Source organism: Thermobia domestica, chromosome 13 (assembly GCF_964235325.1).
Source record: "Thermobia domestica chromosome 13, izTheDome1.hap1.1, whole genome shotgun sequence".
In the NCBI taxonomy this organism is placed as follows: Eukaryota; Metazoa; Arthropoda; class Insecta; order Zygentoma; family Lepismatidae; genus Thermobia; species Thermobia domestica.
This window is the reverse complement of record NC_137466.1, coordinates 197,678,867-197,700,507: the sequence shown is the minus strand read 5'-3', so window position 1 is coordinate 197,700,507 and position 21,641 is coordinate 197,678,867. Positions and strand designations below refer to the sequence as shown.

Genomic DNA, 21,641 nt, shown 5'->3' with positions numbered 1-21,641 from the left:
TTTGTAGGAGGCAATAATTATTGCAAGTATTGGAGCTAATCGGGAGTCGAAGGCAGGAATTTGTGGAACGAGGGACAACACAATAAACTGCAAGGAGGAAAAGGGATGGAAGTAGGAGTGAATTATTATTATTATTATATTATTATTATTATTATTATTATTATTATTATTATTATTATTATTATTATTATTATTATTATTATTATTATTATTATGGTAGTCCCTATAATCTGGTGTAGTTCTTTTGTTGTGGTCCTCAACAGAAACAAAATATTTTGGTAGAAGAGTAACGGTATGGAGAGGCGGTTTTGTCCACTAGCATAAGTAGGTCATACTGCATCATAGAGAATTCAGGGTAAATGACCTGTGCGAAAGTGTTTTCTTGGTGATTTGTACCGTAATTTTGTGCGAGTAGAAGGAAGGTTCAAGGGTAAAAGTTTAATGTGTATGTGAGTAGGACATAAACAGGATGTTATTATGACCGTCCGGAAGAAGAAATTTGGTACGTATTACCTAGAAATTCTCTTTTTATTTTTATTTATTTATTTTGTTGTTGTTGTTGTGGAAATAAAGTAAACACCTAAGTTTAAAGATAAACAGTATGTTACGCTGAATTAGTGAGTGATCAGATGTATCGAAGGCAAAGGGGTCGTAGGAAAGGAAAGGACATAGTGGCGGAGTAGTATTTCGTGGGGGTGGGTCACGACGTAACCGTATATTTGAATCGAAAGAAACGGATTTTAGTCGCTTTGTATTAAGATGCTATGAAAATGGTAAAGGGTGGGTGTGTCTATTCTGATATAAACAATGTCTATTGAGCGTGAGTTGTATGAAGTATTCAACAGATTTCGTTCATGTATCCTTAGAGCGCTCAAGTTTTTGAACAGAACCAGCTGTTCAAGATTAAGATACAGGAAGGAAATACGTGAATATAAACAAGTACTTTTCCTTGCATGCTTAGGAAAAGGTGTGTTGAGAACATTCAGTGTCGCTATTGTTTAAGTGGCGTGTTACGTACATGAAGGGAAGGAAGGGGAAAAGGGATAAGAGGTTAAGGTGGTATGTCGGGCAGTGAACCAATGCCTCAATATGAAATCAGGATTTGGGAGGTGAGATATGAATGCATTGTATGGCCGAAAATGATTGCACGGGAGAAAGATTTTTGGGAAGTGTGTTGCCTACCTAACAGGGGATTTGAAAATAAAGTTCCTTTTGAAATATGAGTCCATGGCAGAACGAGAGACAAAGTCGGAAGTTTTGCCAGCTGAAAACTTTAATTAGACGATTTCAAAAAACGCTTATATTTCATTTCGAACTCTGAATTAGGTGTTGTTGGTGGTACGTAATGTTTCAAACGAGTCTTTCCTATAAGGGTGGGTTTACCTTCTATGTCAACGAGGACTTCGTTTGGAGAAACAGTTGATATGAGCCTATAAGGTCCTTTATAAATTCTGGATAGTGGTTTACAAGTACCAGGCTGAGATGATGTGTCCAAAATCATAACTTGAGAGTCCGGTATAAACTCTGTGGGCGGTTTGCTTGATTCGACTTTTTTTTTTGAAGTCAAGAAATGCTTGGTGCTTCCTATATTCAACTAAATCCCTCATGTCTTTCAGTGCCAAAAGGCGGTCCTGTAAATCTAGATGTTCTTTCTCAACATGCAGCAAGTTATCTATGGGTAGGCGAGGAGGTACTCCATATAACAATTCATGAGATGAGACACCTAAAGATGTTAATGGAGTCTTGTTAAGTGCGGAAGTGGCGTGAGGCAAATATTTTGGCCAGAGTTTTTGGTTAGATTGACACAGAAATTTAAGGCTGGTTTGCAATGTGCCCAGACGTTGTTCAACTTTTCCTAGTGTGAAATGCTGATATGGTAATCCATACTTAACTGTAATGTTGAGTGATTTGAGAAAGCTCAGGGATAAAGTGGAAGTGTGGCTTGACTGACGGTCAGTATAAATACAGGAAGGAACACCAAAGGGAATGATTATTTGATTAGTAATGAAGGAAATGAAATTGTCAGTATTTGGGGTAGTGATGGGTTGTGTAATGGTAAAGCCTGTGCAATGTTCGGTTGCGGCATAGAAATATTGGTATTTCTCTGGGTCACTGGCTATGAATTTCCCTGCTAAGTCCAAGCTATAAACCGAAAATAGGGGAGCTTGGGGAAAACGTTGTATGTTAGGGTTGTTGGGCAAATAATTGCGTTTGAAAATTGCACACTGTTTGCAAGATTTGAGTTCACTCGCTAACCAAGATTTCAAGCGTGGTACGTAATATTTATAACGTATCATCCAGTAAAGTTTGTTAAAGCCTACATGAGTAAGTTCACCGTGGTATTCCTGAAATAAAGCAGGTTTTAGCGCGTCCGGAATACAGACAAGCAAACGGGTTTGCGAGGCACGATACATTTTTCTGTACAAGATGTTGTTCTTAAGAACGTACTGTTTCGTGAGACGTTGAAAGGCCGGGTCTGATTCATTTTTGGTATTTAGAGTCGTAATAATTTTGCCAAAAAAACGGTCCTGAAGCTGGAGATTTGGTAGGTCAGTGTTGTCACCTATTGTAGTTAGAACAGTAGGAGGAGTGTCCTCCAAGGATGGGTGGGTCTGGTCAGTATCAGTCGTGTTGGAAAAGAGGACGGCATCGGGAGTGTCATCCTGTTCTAAGGCAATGGCGTCTGGTGAGACGTCCAGAGGAAAACGGCTAAGTAGGTCGGCAACTGCGTTTGACTGACTTTTTACGTGTTTGATTGTAAAAGTGAAAGTGTTGATATAAGTGATCCACCGGATAATTTTTGCGTTTGGGATAACAGTTTTCCTAATAGCGAGAAGGGAAATGTTATCAGTGATCAAAGTAAAATGTTTTCCCAGAAGGTATTTTTCTAATTTCTTAAGCGAAAAGAAAATTGCATATAATTCCTGATGAAAAATCGGGAGTGGGTTGACAGTTTTTGGATGCCTGGAAGAAACATAACAGACGGGCTGAATGATATTAGAGCTAAGGTCTTTTTGTAACAATACGGCGCCAACGCCTAGGGCTGAGGAATCGCACATTAAAATATGTTCTGTGTTCTTTGTTGAGTACAAAGCAAGCACTGGTGGGGAAGTGAGGAGGTGCTTCATCTGGTCGAAGGCACGGTCTCTTTCAGGTGTCCATATCAATTTGCGATTTCCATTCGAAATAGCTTCATAAAGTGGGGCTAATATGAGAGAAATGTGATGGAAAAATTTCCTAAAGTAATTAGCTGAAGCTAACCAACTTTTTAACCCTTTGATGGTGGTCGGTTTGGGTGCATTGGCGAGGGCAGCGGTTTTCTCGGGATCAGGTTTGACTGTATGATTTTCCACAATATGACCTAAGCATTTAATCCGTCTAGCGCCAAATACTGATTTGTTGATATTGAACAGCAAAGAATGTTTTGCAGCTGTATGAAAAAATGCGCGTAAAACTGTCATCATGTGATCAAAAGAATCAGCATGAATATACATGTCATCTACGAACGAAGTGATGTTATTGGTATATAAATCCCGAAAGATAGTTTGCAGTACCTGTTGTAATAAAATAGATGAATTTTTGAAACCCTGTGGAATTGAAGTGAGTTGCATATGATTGAAGGGCAAAGAGAGGCCCTTTAAACTAAAGGCTGTTGCAGGGCGATCATCAGGATGAAGGGATAACTGATGAAAAGAGGAATGGAGATCGAAACTCGAAAAAAAGGTGGAATCACTAAGCGAATCTATAACGTCCTGTATGTCCTCTAATGGAGAAGCTAAAGTCCGGCATTTCCCATTTAGAACCCTCAAATCAAATACGGCTCGAAGAGATTCTGAATTCGGTTTTAAAACAAATAGGATGTTGTTTTTATAGGGGGAATCCGACTTTTCAAAAATCCCTTGGTTCAAAAGTTGTATAACTAACTCTCTCGCTTTGGGACGTAATTTGTGCGGAATGACAAAAGAGTTACACTGAAATGGAGTTTTGTCTTCTAAATCTAATGTTGCCACAAAAGAATCTATCTTGGTAAAATGTTCACTTGCCCATTGAAATAAAAAGGCATATTCGGAGAGTAATTCCCGCATTTGAGCTTGTTGTTCCTCATTCATGTCTGGAGACAGCTTAAATTTACTAATATCTATGAGATGACCAATTTCTTTAAGACGCTTTTCTTTGTTGCGTGCCGCATCTTCGTCTGTAGGAAAATATATTTGCCTAACAGTCAGGATATTGTGGTTATTGTCTTGTTGGGAAAAGAGAGAACCTATAACTACCGGATTATGAGCCTGAATCGTTTGCTTTTTGTTTGTGAGATTAGCTAACGGGAGAACAAGGTTTTGTGTGGAGACTACAGTATGTGCCATATAACATTTACTTAAATTCCGAGAAATCGGTGTATGTAGGCGAAACTGTGCATCAGGGAAATACCCATTAGTAGCCAGTGGTATGAATCTAACAGAATGAGGGGGAATAACGGTAGTGCGCCGCGCAAAAAATACAACCTGAGGTTTGGAGTGTTTTTGAAAGAAATGCGAGATGTTAATACTAACTGGGTTTTTATCCTTTACAGTATGTGGCATTTTTCCAAAATGTTTCAAGGACAAAGTGCCTTGTGAGTAATCCAAAATTGATTGGTGATCTTGCAAAAAACGTGATGAAAGAAGGGGTGGGAAATTTTTGAAGGGAACTAACCGAAAAAGAATGGAGAAATTACGACCATTAAAGTTAATTTTGAGAATAGTAGCGCGATTTAATTGGACGGGTTTGTCTGACAAACCGTGAAGAAGGGACGGGAGATGGAAAGTATGAGCATTCGGTTCCAATAATTCAATTGGAAATAATCCTACGTCTGCACCACTATCGAGGCAGAAAAGTAATTCTTTGTTTGCGTACGTGCCCTGTATATACGGAGAATTTCCTTTAAATTGCAAGGGAAGGGTATGGTAGTCCTGGCTAGTCGCTGTGGGAGATGAAGAGGAAGGGGGGAGCGAAGATTGGGTGGTTAACGCGCGGTGAGATGACTCCCGCGCTAATTTTGGCCGTTTTTTGAATTCTTAGGTGTGTGTAGTGTGGTCCCAGGGGCAGAAGGAGGGAACGGAGGTGGGGGATACTGGAAAAAAGGATGATAAAACGGGTAGGGAGGAATAGGTATTTGGGTAGATTGTGTGGAAAAAACATTCTGGGATGGAGGTTGTTTGTTCTGACTGGAACGCCACTGTTCTTGGAGTTCTTTCGTTTGGTATTGTTTGTAGATGAAGGTTCGTTTGTGAAGTTATGAGAAGGATGGGAAGGGATTGAAGAAACGTGTTGACAACATTGATGTTGCTGTGTGATACAGTTAGTGCAGGAGGGTGTACTGGGATTGGTGGTATGGGAATGTGGGAGGGAAATGGAGTATATAGCGCAAGCTGCACATGAGGTAGAGGTGGAAGCAGTGGAATGAAAATGTGGAGGAGTCGGTGAAGAGCAGTGTTGATAGGAGGTTGTGAGAGAATTGGTGGGATGGGAATGTGGGAGGGGAGCGGAGTGCGTAGTGCAAGGTGCACATGAGGTAGAGGTGGAAGCAGTGGAATGAAAATGTGGAGGAGTCGGTGAAGAGCAGTGTTGATAGGAGGTTGTGAGAGAATTGGTGGGATGGGAATGTGGGAGGGGAGCGGAGTGCGTAGTGCAAGGTGCACATGAGGTAGAGGTGGAAGCAGTGGAATGAAAAGGTGGAGGAGTCGGCGAAGAATGGTGTTGATAGGTTGTGAGAGAATTGGTGGAATGGGAATGTGGGAGGAAGGAAGAGGAAGGTGAGTGAGTTGGGTTCGGGGAAGAAGGTCGGGATGGTTTGGAGGAGTAGAAGCGGTTATGAGGACTTGGAGAACGGGAACGGGAGGGAGCAAAATGGACAGAAGCGGATTGGGAATTTGAAAGAGTATTAACATGGAGACGGAGTTGAGATATTTGATCTGTTAGTTCGGAAATAGCCTGCGCTGTGGTATCGGTCGCGGTTGTGGAATGTGTCTTTGTTTCGTTTTCCCGTTTGTGAACAAGGTGGTTGGTCCGTTCCAGTAAGGTTACTTCATCTAAGAGGGTGGGATAATCTGAAATTGTGCGCGTTCCAAACCAACGAATATATTCAGGTAACATATTAGAAACACATTCTAACAAAAATTCCTGAAAGTCTAGCTGGGTATAAGCTTGGTCTGCTAAATGCTTTTTGGAAAAGACATAATGAGAGAGAGGTTCGTTGGGGAGCTGAACGCGTGAGCGGTATTGGTGAATACGGGAACGGGGGACCTGATCTTGACCAAACTGACGTAAGAATTTTGATTGGATGGTTGCCCAAGGTTGGGATGAGAGGTTCTGGGTGGAAAACCAGAAATGAGCGGGTCCAACTAAGGATTTCTCAAAAATCTGCACACATTTTGAGTCTGACCAATTATTCACTAATGCGATTTTGAGAAAATTCTTTAAGAATAATTCCGCGGATGGGTGCGTACTTGGATCATATATGTCGGGAATGATAGAAACTGTTCCAGAAGTATTATTGATATTGTTGTCTGAAGTGGAATTCATGGTGAGAGGTATGAAAGATGCTTGTCTACGAGTTATAGGCATATCATAACAGAAAATATAAGTATAATGAAATATGAAAATAAAAGTCTTGCCTTACATGTATGTGAAATGTACACAAGACAGTCTTAACAACGAGAGCTTAAATTCCTCGGGGGGAGCCATAACAAATCTTTACAAAAATAATATGATTGATTGAATGCCATAGGGCAGGTAGTATAGAGTTAGAAATTCACTTTTATAGGCTTTACATGAAGAAAACTAATTTATTACAACAATATATAACAAAGTGCATATAAGATAAACCATTACCAAAAGAGCTTATTAAATGAATGATATTTACAAGATAATTGAAGGGTTCACATTCTCGTCTTACATGTCAGGACTGTCTATGTGTATTTTCACCAGAGTCACTAACAGAGCTCTATGCGAGCGTACTTACAGTGTCTTTACGTCCATTGCCATCAGTAACAGAACTACTCCTTCCCAATGTCACTTTTCTACGAAGCAAGAGTGGTAACTAGGAGGTTGATAGATTCTTCTGCACACCTAGACTGAATTGTCTACGGTTTTTATAATACTTTCATTTCACGGAACTGGAATTGTTTTTGTTTTCACTTTTCTAAATTCGTCCGCGTTACCTACAAACGTGCTGTTAGTTCTATTTAAAAATGTTTTCACTCTGCTATATTGTTCTAGAAACTTAGAGTTGATCCGTTAACTGTGTACTTCTATATTATTATTTTTAAACCTCAAAATGAGGAATGTCTTAATTGTAGTCGAGGACTACGAAACTACTAAAACAAATTATATATATATATATATATATATCTTCCGTTAAGGATTAATAATTTATTATAGTTCTTATAGTTCAAGACATAGGCTGACAATCTAGGTTAAATGGTGCTGCATATCGTACCGTAAATAAATTAAATAATACGTTTTATCTAATCTAAATAAAAGAGTACAGAAATCCACTGACTCACTCATTACGAGTCCTCTGAAACTATTAGGCGCGCTCTTTGCACCTTAAGGTAGCCTTCACACTAGGATCTTGTGAGCCGCTCACTTGAGCTACAGCTGCTAGCTTTATATTGTCTTAAATGTACGCCCTCACACATGCGCTTCGGTGCAAGTGAGCCGCAGGTCTGAGCTGCTATGCAGATCTAGCTGGCTCGAGAGATCTGCTGGTGAGGAAGAAAATAACTCGGAGTCTTATGAGAGCTTTACAACACACAGTCTTAGAACTTGAACTCTTGGGTAAATAATCTCTTTGTACCGTAGCCTAATATGTAAGACGAGATTTTGCGAAATGCGTTTCCTGAGGAGAGAACGTTTTCTTCTCCGTTCGCCAGACCTCTAAAACTATAGGTATAAAATCTTAGAACATTTCCCTTGTATGCACACTCCAATTAAGGCTATGATTGAATATTATATTCCACTGTGGTAAATCTAATTTCTACTATTTTCATTTGAAATGAAAAAACACTGTATTTTTCTCAGGTACTATCGGAGCAACAAGCATAAGTGCCTATGTGAAGAAAACATTGGGGGGCAAGGAAGGTTTAAGACGATTAGTGAGAAACAAGGGAGTCTCTATAATCAGAGATGTAAATTCTAATGTGATATGGTATATACATATATAGGCCTATAAAAAATTATATATACATGGGCAGAAAGGACGGACGGAATGGATCGTAATATTGCTATTTTTCCAAAACAAAATCTATTGACAGATTCGAGTTAGCATTGAAATAGCATTTTACAAAATTAGATGTGGAAAATAACATTGGCGTGTGATGTCCGTTATCGCTAATGCATTTCTGAAGACATTCTTCGAAGTTGGCATACGCCCTTTTGAATGTAGATCTATCGATGTGGGCGATTTCCATGCGAAAAGCTTCTTTCAAGTCTTCCAGTGTACGAGGCCTATGCACATGTGCCTTGTATACATGTGCCTTGAGATAACAGCACAAGAAATTCTCGCACTTAGACAAATCAAGGGACCGAGGGGGCCAATGAATGCCCCCAAGCCTCAAAATAAGGTGAACAGGGAAGAGAAGACGAAGAACGATCATTGATGCTCTAGCTATGTGGGCTGTCGCCCCATCCTGTTGAAACCGCACGTTGCAAATGAGAATACATTTTTATCGTAATTCAGGTAAGAAAAAGTTGTTGATGAACTCGATATAGGCGCTCTGAGTTCACGGTAATAGCATTTCCATTATCATAGTTGAAAAAGTAAGGACCGGTGACAGCAGTTTTGTCTGCAACACATCAAACCGACACTTTATGGCTATGCAGCGGTCTTCCGTATAATTCTTTGGGATTTTCAGAAGCCCAATAATGGCAGTCCTGTTGATTCACAATGTCGTTGATATGAGCATGAGCTGTATCATTCATGACCAAATGGAAGTTGTCATCACCCCCCCCCCACCCCAAAGAAAATAGCATCGCTCTATGTTCGCAGTTTATTCGCTGTGCATAATCTCTGTGCTTCAACTATTCACAACGGCCAATTTGTATGGGTAGAAATGAAGGTCTAAATGGAAAATACGCCTGACAGAAAGAATGATGGTGTTAAATTCAGACGCATGCCTCTGAGCAGATCGACGTAGACGACGCAATATGGCTTGTCTGACTCTCCACATTTTCAGGGGTACGTGTCGTTCATGTAGCCCTAGGCATTTTTTTTTTCATTAGTGCACCTCGTGTATGAAGTGCCTTTACCCAACATAAGGTAACATTACGAGTGGGAACAGATAGGTTTATGTGAATATTGAAATGGTGGCGAAATTCGAGCTGAATTGTCGTGATAGTCTCCTTATTCTTGACGAAACTGCCATAGGTAAAAAAAAAACACAATTTTCTATCGTCCATGACTCGGGGCCTTATGTTAAAATAAAATAAAATAAAATTAGGAACTAGAGACAAAAAAATTGCTAAAACTTGTGATTCGAATGACATCTTCCGCACATCTGTCACTTCTCGTAGTGGAGAGGTTTAGCCGTTTCAAAAACGTCCTTCCTCTCTGCCCTATATATATATTGCCATGTTAAACTGTAGGTCCACGTCTTATATAATTTCGCTGCTGAAAGGAACCCGAAATTCAAGTCAGCTGATCGATCAATTTTAAATTTCGACCACTGATAACCTTAACTGAGGGAAGTCCTACGCTACCCATTTCGCAAAAGGGCATGTACAGATGTAAATAATACTTTATTTTATAAGAAGAACAAGAATTTTAGGAATTATCAAAAAAAAAGCCATCAAAATAATGCGATATTGGCCAATAATTAGTTTTTGAATCAGAGACTACAAAATTTTTAAAGGCTCCAAAATAGAGTTTTCGTGTTTTCTACGGAATAAACACGCACACCATACTGATAGTTTGGGTTTGGCTACACTATATGTAGTTCTCCAGATATAACGCGTAGAAGAAAATTTTTGATTGAAATATATTGGATCTTGGATCAGGGGCCATCAAATTTTTGAGCAACCCTTAAATCGAGTTTTCGTATTTTCTACAGAATAAACACATCATACTGACAGTGAGTTAAGAGCCTGCCTTACTAAAAATAATACAAAATTTGCCATTTTTCTTTTGCTTGTTTATTCATCAGTGAAAGGAGATAATGAAGTGCAAGTCACCAAAATCATAGATAATGTTATTCTACAACAGAAAATATGATCCTGAAGAATGTTCAGTGTTGCCATCCATATAAATTACAGTGTTGCCAGAAAATCAATTTCCCTAAAATCTAAGTTAATGCAGCGAGTAGAGGAACGAACTCAACTTCATTTGATTACGTATCATGTTGTTTTGGTTTCTTGTGAACTACTTTTTAATTAACATTATTATTTAGTTTTAATAACTGTATGTTAAAACTATTTTGTTTATTACAAACTAAATACAACTATTATTTAAAAAGTAGTTCACAGGAAACCAAAACAATATGATACGTAACTAAATGCAGTTGATTTTGTTCCTCTACTCGCTGCCTTAACTTAGATTTTAGGGAAATTGTTTTTCTGGTAGCACTGTAATTTCTATGGATGGCAACACAGAACATTCTTCAGATTCATATTTTCTGTTGTAGAATAACATTATCTATGATTTTGGTGACTTGCACTTCATTATCTCCTTTCACTGATGAATAAACAAGCAAAAGAAAAATAGCAAATTTTGTATTATTTTTAGTAAGGCAGGCTCTTAAGTGATAGTTTGAGTTCGGCTACATTATTTGTAATTCTCCAGATATAAGGCCTACAAGAAAATTTTTGATTGAAATCTATTGGATCTTTTGATCCAAAAACAAATTATGCCTAACAGAAAAGTAGCAACGTGGAAAACATCACGTATCTTCTAAGTATACTAATTGCGAGTCTCTTATAATGACGCAGGAGGAAAGGAATTATTTATAGTGGACGTTAAAGACAGGTAATCAGAGGGCAATAATTTGAAACGTACCATCTGCTGCGACGAGATTTATGCACCGTGGATTGGAGGAAAACAGTTTTGTGCTTAGCGTCCTATAATGGCGACAAAACAAGAAATCGTTTTCTAATTGAAATGTCATTAGCATACTAAGTGGTTTTCGATGTGGCTCATCTTTTTTTTTTTCTTTCTTTCTATTCATTGATTTCGTTTAGGAGTGATTATGGAAGGTTGTTTACCACAAGACACGTTTATTTCTTGCAGCTTGCGTAGCCTGCTTGTTATTACATTAAAATGCATTTGAAGCAAATGTGTTAGGCTGTGGTAATCATGGACATTTCGATGCAAAATATGTTTGAAGGAACTTGTCTATTATGTATTCAACAAAACACGGTACGATCAATTTTAAGAGGTGTAATTGTTGATGTTTCGTGAGTTTTAGTTTCTTTTTCTATAGCTTCATATGACATCGATCAAGTTGCTTTACTTCTGCAAGTCAGATACCGAAGTAAATTGTAAGCAAGGGCAAACGTGAATCTGAAAAAGTAGGGGGACGTATGACGTCACGCCATGCCCCGTGCCTATTTTTGCCCATTGTAATTTTATAGGAAGGGGGCGCCATAGATTTTTTGGAAATGGAGGAACGGCGACCCCCGCGTTCCCTCACTATTATCATAATTGTAAGTCTATTTACAAATCGTGGGATTAATAATCTTATTTCTCAATCTACTTAGATTGATAACACATAAAATAAAAGGAATCATGAAGCAAAAATAATATCTTTCTGTATTTGTCTTAGAATATAATAATTATTAATATTATCTTAATAATTATTAATATTAATATTATTAACTATTAATGTATATTAAAAACGCGTATGTGTGTGTTAGCATATAGAGGAGTCATTTACAGCCAGCAAACTGTGTAGACAAATAGCTCTTCATATGATCTAATCGTGTATGAAGTCGTACAATTTTCGGTTCTAGTGCGGGATTAGGCGTTGAAAATCTATATGCAAAAATGCCTGAGAGGTAAGCAACCAAAACTTCCTTCCGATGTTTCAGGTTCCATACCTTCCAAGGGGAAATGCCCTGGGGAAATGAAGATTGTCAAAGGTAAATTTCTTCAAGGCCATTGTATCTTCTATCAAGTTTATTTGCAAATAAATAAAAACCATTATCAAACATCAATAATAAAAATATCTCCTAATTAATTTCTCTGATCCTCGTCTGTAAAATCTCGATGCCTCAATAGAAAAATGTGTTGCCTGTTGGATGAATAACTAACTAATCTATGGCCTATAGAACCCGGAGGTTCAATGTCGCGTTCACTAAAGCTCTCCACTGACTTCTTTCTTAGTCAACTGGATTCAGTTTCTACATTGTATTCCTATTTCTTTCAGATCCATCTTAATGTTATCCTTCCGTCTGCACCTAGGTCTTCCCAATGGTCGTTTTCTGATTCGTCTTCTAGTTAAGACTTTGAAAGTGTTCCTACTTTCTTCCATCCTGGTTACATAAACTGTCCACCTAAGCCTCCTAGACTTGATGACCCTAACAATGTTTGGGAAACAGTATAAATTATGTAGTTCCTCGTTATGAAGTTTCCGCCATTCCCCATCCCCGTTCCCCTTGGGTCCGAATATTCGTCTTAGGATCTTGTTCTCAAATACTTTCAGTCTATGTTCTTCCCTCAGAGTAAGCGACCATGTTTCGCAACCATACAGAACAACAGGCATGATTGTCGTTTTATATATTTTAAGCTTTGAATTCCTCGACAGAATTGCGACGACAAGAGATTTTGAACTGAATAATAATACGAATTCCCTGCTTTTAGTCAACATTTAATTTCTTCGTGAATATGATTTTCGTCTGTTAATATTGATCCTAGATATTTGAAAGTATCCATTTTATCAAAAGTATTATTTAATATTTTAACTCATCCATAATTTACCGTATTACGGTCCCGACGCACTTCCACGTATTTAGTTTTCTCTGCATTTACTTCTAAACCTATGTTCCTGCAAGCGTTTAATAAGATCTCTGCATTTCTTTCTATTGTTCTCCTATCATTCCCTATTAAGTTTACATCATCAGCATATACCATAACCTGGTGAGTACCGTTCAACTCTAGGCCCTGGTTGCTATCTTTGATTTTCCTTATGGGGTATTCCAGAACAAAGTTGAGTAATAATGGCGACAACGCATCTTCTTGTTTCAGGTCATTCTCGGTGTTAAAGCTCGTGGACAAAATTTTCCTACTCGGACTTTACTTTGGGATTCGTTTAAACACATCTTAATTAATCTAATTAGCTTTTTAGGGTATTCAAAATTCTGCAAGAATGTTATATAATATTTATCTCCTAAAATAATCGTAAGTCTTCCTAAAACTAATAAATAGTTGATGTACTGGGGTATTATATTCCTACTTCTTTTCGAGTGTTTGTCGAATGCTAAATATTTGGTCGATAGTTGATCGATTTCGTCTAAATCCATATAGGTAGATTATTTTCAGAACAGCTATGAGCATTCGTACGTGCACCTCCGAATCCAGTCGCACAGCATGACGTTTCTACAACAGCGCGAAAGCAATTGGCTAACAGTTCACACATATTGACCACAGCGCTTTTACTCTGCGCAACTCATCACTCCCCTCCCATGTTCCGGCTCGCTGACTAGCTTCGCGCCAAAAGGCATAGCTGTTCCGAAAATAATCTACCTATACTGATAATCTACAATAGTTTCATCTGCGTACGGAGTCAATCTTGCTAATAGAATGTTTGAGAGAATTCTATAGGATGTTGACAGAAGATAAATGTCTTGATAATTATTACAGTCAGTTTTGTCTGTCGCCTTTCTTGTGAATTGGGACAATGATGATTCTTCCGACTCTTGTGGTAATTCTTCCTTGTTGTAGATAAGGTGAATGAGTTTGTGTATCTTGGTCCACAATTTTTCGCCTCCAGCTAAAATTAACTCAGCCGGAATTTCGTCTACACCCGGAGATTTGTTTTTCTTTAATTTCTTTATAGCGGTTTCTACTTATATTCGGTTAGGTTCTGGAATATACGGTTCTGGAAGAATAGTTCGCCAAACAAAGTTGAACAAAGTTAATGTTACTATAGCACGGCCAACAAGAGATGGTCTCTGACATTTCTCACCACATGCGGTGGGACATTGCAACCCCTACTTTGATACCAGTGTTACCAACCACGATCACTCTGTCTTATACCATTAATTAAATTGCCACTACAGTTGCATCGAAAAAAACCTTGACACGCGAGTAGTGGCAATGTCACTGCGAGCTATTAGAGACGTCCTCTTACTGGACGCACTATAGATTTTCAGCTTATAGCATTGAACAGTCTGTGTAGCTAAAACTTGCTTAAGACATGATTTAAATTTGATTTCTTTTTAGCTTAGCGTCCCTTTTAGCAGCGAGGCTATATAAGACGTTGACCTAATGCTTAATGTGGTATTCGAACAACATGACCTCCCTTCGGGAATCGAACCCGGATCTCCCACGCCAAAAGCGCGTGCGCTAGCCGCTTAGCCACAAGGGAGCTCCTGGTTTAAGTCAAGGAAACACAAATTATCTTTCATTGAATTCCTTATGACCAGTAAAATATTTGGCCAACTGAAATAGTGATTCTGAATGTTAGGGTTCGATTCAGTACTATTTTTTTTAAATGACTATATAAAAATTCTTATACGGAATTAGTTTGCCGCCTATAATAATGAGCTTTCTCGTGGGTACACGGTTATCGTTTTGACGAGGAAGACCCCGATTGTATTCCCGGCAGAAGTTCATGTGGTTCGGATCCCGTGTTAAGCTGTAGATACATGTCTGATTTAGCCACGTTGCTGAACGGACGCAAAATCTCAATTAAACCAATAAAAAGAAACATTGTTAATTACTTATTTTTACGGGCAATTAATCAGATTTATTGTACACTTGATTGAACGATACATTGCCGGAATTAATCTAAGATAAGGACGAAACTTCGTAGTGTTTTCATAGAAATAACGTTAGGACCAGACAGACAGTATTAATTTTTGGTGGACACTAGCATCAGTTGTGTCACATTGAACCACATTCGACGGTTGCCCCCATTTTCCTGTTTGGCATCACATATAATGTAATTAAAATTAAATTGAATTTCCGGTTCAAAATGTTGTGGTGCTTAGCAATCAAATGTTAATTGAAAGAAAGAAAAAAAGACGGAGAAATACTCTGTTTACGCGAGACGTTAAAAAAAAAAAAAAAAAAAAAAAAACCGACACGTTGTTGTCGCGAAATGACGCGAAATGAGGGCAAAGTATTTTGGAAGACAAAGAATGGTCAGGCTATCTTTGGCTTTTTTTTTTTTTTTGGCAAAAACAATCTCCTCATGTCACTTTTAATGTGCAAATTGGAAGGGCATGGCATCAACAGAGGAACTTTAATGACCACAAAACACTTTACGCAGTGTTGATTCGATAAATTCTTGGTAATGAATGTCAAGTTGGCTTTGTATCAAGCGAAACGATTCCATTTATGCGCAGAGGTTTCTGACATCACGAGAGGAAAAATATTTGCATTTTCTTGAGTTCGCGCCAGGCGTTCCTGGCTTATAAATTTTATCACGTGACTTATTTTATGGTCTTGATACGAGTGCGTTTCCCTTTTCCGTTTCGCGTCCTACCTCATCCCACGAGTTTTAATTTGTTACCCATGTTGCTCCAGTTCTTTATCCAAGTTGGTTAATAATGCCAACGGTTTCTTTTTTTTACTTTTTTTCTTTTTTCTTTAAACTTACCATAGTTATCTTCTCTCTTGGTTGATATGTATATGCTCATAGTGCAACACTGTTTTCATTTTTTTTATCTCCCCCCCCCCACAATTCCATTCAAATGAACCATGTTGTGTTGTATATGACGTGGGAGTGTTTGTTATCGTGCAGATTAGCCGTCTTCAAGGTAATTTATTTGCGTTTATGAGATTGTTGGTATCCCCATTTTGTGATAAGACTTGAGCTTTAGAACATGTGATTAACATCGGTTGTGGATTTATAAGATGCCTTGTCATAAACTGAAGTGAAATTTTGAGTACCATTTGGTGGAAACCTGAAAATTATATACGAGAGTATGTAATAAAATCTTCTGTTCATTACATGCGTTTTAAGTAATGAATTAGGTTAATTGCGAGTGCACTTATTATTGATTTACTGTTCTGAATGTGTGTTAATTTGACCATAATTAATATAATTGAAAATACTAAACTAATACGCATGAAAAGTAGCTAGATTGTTTCAATTTTTTTTTTAAAGAAAAGATTATAGAAAAACTCTGCTTGTTGTCAGTGTAATGTAGGATTAGAATTAGGAATTAGATTTCTGAGCTTTCGGCATCTATTGCTATGTTAGCCCGCCACGTACGAGGGATACTGTCCATCGGCGAACACACTATCAGAGGAAAGGAAAGGAAGCGGACTGGGACTTGTATCGTAGGTACCAGCCTTGCATTTCACCGGTGTGAATGAGCAAAACCCAGGAAAACCTCACTCAAGATGGCTGGACTGAAAGAGCTTTTACAGTGTTTCGGCCGAGTGTCCCCACCGGGAATCGAACCCGGGACCACTTGCACCAAAGGCAAAAATGAAACGAAATGAAATCTTTAAGTTTTACGCTCCACGGTTATGCCCGTTAGGCTAAAGGTGACGGTGATGATGAGAAATGAGTGAAATGGTGGAATTGAAAAGTGGGAGGAAACGGGAGAACCCCGCGAACTCCCCCCACACGGTGTTTGTCCACCACAAAGTTTAAGGTAAACGCGCCTGAATTCGACAGGTACCCGAATTCGACATGTCTTTGCTTAAATGTTGTGAAATAAGCGTAAGATGTCATCCTTGCAATCGTACATATAAGTGGCAACATTATGGGAGTGTCTTTTCTCGTGTCAAAAGCACGGTTACAGTAGATGAGTCATATGTATGGAGAAAAGAAGTACATTGTTGTGTGTGTGACACACTCTTCAAGAAAAAAACACATAATCTTAAGGAAAACATAAGACTGCAAGTTATTTTCCTAAGATTTTTATTAAAGTTAGGTTTGATTCAAGCAAATAGTAGTACTTTAATGTTGTAAAGGAGTTTCAATCAGTGCGTTTTATTTTCTTCTGTGAGGACAAAGGTTGTGATGTAACATGAACGGGAGGTTGTCGAAAACACGAGCCTTTATTCGTAACGTGAACCGGATTTCGACAAGGTCGTCGAATTCATGCTCAGTAGTGCAAATATAATTTTAACTGAATATCTAAACGTACAAGTATGTTCAAAGTCTTTCATAAAGCTATTTGTTGTATAATTCTCCGATACTTGTAATCTCAGTTCGACATGGGATGTCGAAATCAGATTCCAGCATGTCGAATTGAGGATCATCGAAGTAACTACTCAGTTCAGAAAATTTAAGTTGTGTTCTTTTGTCCGTCTGATTATTTCTGCATAATAATAAAACAATATTTGAAGCTGAGAAGAGATTACTATTACTAATAAGGCAGACTTAATGTTTTACATGGATGTAATTGAAGGTGTCGAATTCAGGTACCGAAACTGTCGAAACCAGGTGAAGTGTGTCAATTTCGGGTTCCATTGGCGAGTTCCAGTTTCATAAAAATTTCTAACATTAACATTTGAGCCTTGAAGTGACTTTTAGTATTAGTAGGGACTGTACACTTCAAGGGAAAAAAAATTCTTATTGAAGAAATCAAATCAATTTAGTGTTGTACACAAGACGGAATTTGGAGCTGTTTATTCTCGAAAACATGCCGTAAAAGTGTTGTCTTGTGCGTCTCTAAAACGTATTAGTTTCTATTGGAAAAATTGCATCTCGCCTTGTGTCTCTCGCCTCATTTCGAGGGCAACACCAATTTATCGCATATTATTCTAAAGTTGTTTTGAAAAAATAAATAAATAAGGAACGCCATTAAAAATTAAGCCCTTATTACGGACGGACGTTCCATTACTGGCGCAGGGGTGCACCGACGGGGGTCCACTGAGTCCCCCCCCCCAGAAAAACTTCCTAAGTCAACATACATTTGTACAGTTTTTCAGTAAAGCTATACGTGTTTAACAGGAAAAATAATTGATATAACATGAAAATTTGATCGTACATTTCATCTGTATTTCTCTTCGATAGTAAGACTATCCATGGCTTTGGATTGATTATTTTAACAAAAGAAACACTGACCAAAGCTTAAAAACCCAGAATATTTTAAATTATAATTTGTAACGGTTTCGGATATTTAACAGAGTGTCTGAAGAAGGATATGTTAGATATCCGAAACCGTTACAAATTATAATCTAAAATAAAGTGAGTTTTAAGCTTTGGTCAGTGTTTCTTTTGTTAAAATGCATTTCTCTTATATAAAAAAAAATTAGTTCTATTTTTTTCTGAAAATATGTGTGGAATTATTTTACAACTACTTATCGTCTTTCGGGTCTGGAATAATACTCGTTCAATGGTACATACACGTAGTATTGCTCTCCTCAAGCTTGGACTGCTTCCAACAAAAATTTCTGGATGTGCCTGCACTTGAGCGAGGTATTTAAATTATAAGAGTCGAAATTACTTGTGCTCGGTAAACATGCAAAAGTAAAAATCACCGACAAGCAAAAAATAAGAAAATAAAATAAAATAAAAAATAGTGCATTTGCTGTGCGGTTTTGTGTATTTGAACACGGAAAGCAGAATTCGTAATGTTAGTTCCTAGAGAAAACGGTAGAATTGACTTTTAGAGAAGCTCTTCGTATATATAGTACGTGTTCGTGTGTGTGTGTGTGTGCTAAGATTTTGCATGTTTGACAGATGCTTTCTCATTCTACCTGACATCCGTAGCTTAACATAAGAGAAGTTTGTGTTTCTTCTCGTTCCAAGAGATGTTTCCGTTCTACTCGATGCTGTGTGTCCATTCCCATAGGAACGCAGAAAGAAGAAACCTCTTCTTGCAAGTCGGCGTATGTAACCTTTAGCCCTTCTCTGTTGCACACACATAGCCAAGCCATTCGCCCTCATGGACAACTGTGTGTACGAATGGAATATAAATAAGATGGGAACGGCTTTACGGTATCTTTTGATACAAACAGCATGTCTAACGACGCTGAATGGAATGAATAGCTAACCGGCGTCGTTGAGCTTCGTTGAAATCATCGTTTGCTTGCAAATTACATCATCAATGGAAGTCCAGAGAATGTCTTGTCAACATGCCAATAAAGCAGCTACTTCAACTCAACAAAGGAACAAGGATTTTAAATTTTAATAGCATAGCTTAAGAATATGATCACCATAAAATAGTGAGTATATTTACACTGCATAAAGTGGGCATGGACTAATGGTTATCATTCTTGTTTCTTATTTGGAAGGGCCAGTGTTCGAATCTGGTTTGACAACTATTCTGACTGAGATTTTACAGGGATTTTCACTGTTTCACTAGGCGTTTTCGAGGAGAGGTGAAAAATTTCACGAGCCTCACGGACAACACTTACACAAGTCTTACATCTCGAGTGTGGTTCTAGCGTTAAAATATAAACTGATGAAGTGATTGTAGAAATACAATGAAGAACATTCATCAGTGCTTAGGGATACGCAAGTCATTAATGGTTTAAATCAGCGTTTCCCAACTTTTTTTTTTAACTTGCGGCACACTACAGGTGTAACTTGAATTCTCGTGACACATTCATACGTATATTATTATTATTATTATTATTATTATTATTATTATTATTATTATTATTATTATTATTTGTATATATGAAATACCGTGATATTTTTTGTCTGTGATTAGGCCTACTGATCTCACAGAGAAGAAAGCTCGATGACTGGTTTTCCTTTGTGATAAATCATTATGCTTATTGTTCATTCTAAATTAAAAATAGTAAACAATTGCAGTGAAATATAGGACTCCGGTTTTTTAAAAATCCACTTTCTTTCGAAAACTGTATCCAACCTTTCACTAAAAAGGAAGATCACTAAATAACGAACGAATAAAGAAATCTCTTGTACTTTTAAAACACAAATGTAGGTAATTTTTACGCATGTTTGCTTTGTCAAAAGGATTGAATGAATAAATATTTTAAAATTTCAAGTTACGAAATAAACTGCAATAACAATGAAGCAATAATGGTCATGACAATAATGACAAATATTTTTCTCAACATTAAAAATGTACAGAAAAATAAAACAGTATGAAACTTTTGTAGATTCATAGTAGAGGTTCATAGTAATGTGAATTACAAATATACATTTTTCCCTATGTCTTGCAATTTGATTCCTATGGAATTAACAATTTTGTTTTGATTTCCTCTCGGCACACCAGCGACCTATTCGCGGCACACCGGTTGGGAAACGCTGGTTTAAATATTATTATATCAATCCTTCGTTGACGTCTCGTGACGCGGAAAGATTCTAATCACTTCTACATAAAATGAATAAGAAAAAAATCAGGACATAACTTTACACAAGAAGAGACGAGGAGGGCACAGTGGCTTAGTAATAGAGCGCTTACCTCTGGGGCGTGAGGTCTCTGGTTCGATCTCTGATCAAGTATGTTTGTGGTGGTGTCCGTTAATTTTCTCGGAGTGTTCGTGTTTCTCCCACTTTGTCATTCCAACAGTTTTTCCAATCATTTATTCACTTGCGTTAATTACCGTCACCTTTAGGCTAAAGGGCATAATTGTGAGACCTTAAACTGAAACAGTGTTGAATTCAGACCTTTGTACAAGGGAGAGGGGAATAAAAATTTAAGGGAGGGGGGCTCCGTTATAGATTGCAATAGAGCAGTAGGAATCTGTCGCAACAAAACTCGCGACTTGTTATTGTATGGTCGATTGCATTAACCAACACTATTGCCATGTTTCCCTAACTAACGTTGTATAAAACGTTTGTGTGCATCTGTATCTAATATCCCAGTTTTTATTTAACTTCGACATTATTCGAGAACGGCTTTATTACTTAGAAAACAATTAGGTTGGGCAAAAGAAGAAAGTAATTTTCTTTAATAAATAAAAAAAATCTTTGGTTTTAAGCCTCTTTTATTTCCGAAAAAAAACAACAGAAAAAGCAAATATTTTAATGCATGTGTATAGATATTCTAGAGGGGGCGCATATATATTCTAGGCGGGGCTCAGCCCCCCCCCCCCCGCCTTGAACATGCCTGAATTCAACATTGAACTGAACATTTCATTTAATTTTTTTGTTATAAAACGAGAAGTACGTTTTTGAGAGGAGATGAAAAATTTCTTGAGTCTCGTGGACAATAGCCTATTCAAGCAAGATTTACATCTCAAATGTTGTTCTAGCGTTAATTGATAAAGTGATTGTACAAATACAATGAAGAGCATTTATCAATGATTAAAGATACACAAATCATTACACAATATATTCCAATAATAAATGTGGTTTAACTCAGTGGGGTAGCCAGAAAAAGATCATAGGGCGAATAAGCTGCCATATCAAAGAAGCGTAGACAAGCATGCATATATTCTTTGTACAAGTTTGAAATACTGATGAAATTAGTTAACAGATAAAAAGAAGTGCTCAACTCACTGCTAATACAATCCATGAAGGGCTATGGCTAGACAGATCAGCTCTTAGGTATCATTATTTTTTATT

The 21,641-nt window shown here is 37.7% G+C and overlaps 1 protein-coding gene and 1 pseudogene across 2 annotated transcripts in view; both read left to right on the top strand.

Moving 5' to 3' along the window:
• LOC145668917 (WAP four-disulfide core domain protein 1-like) overlaps positions 1 to 21,641 on the top strand; it is a 346,689-nt gene that overhangs the window by 40,216 nt on the left and 284,832 nt on the right. The gene's annotated exons all lie outside the window — the stretch shown is intronic.
• The window catches only part of LOC145668916 (regulator of nonsense transcripts 2 pseudogene), a 226,144-nt pseudogene that overhangs the window by 97,690 nt on the left and 106,813 nt on the right, over positions 1 to 21,641 (top strand). The gene's annotated exons all lie outside the window — the stretch shown is intronic.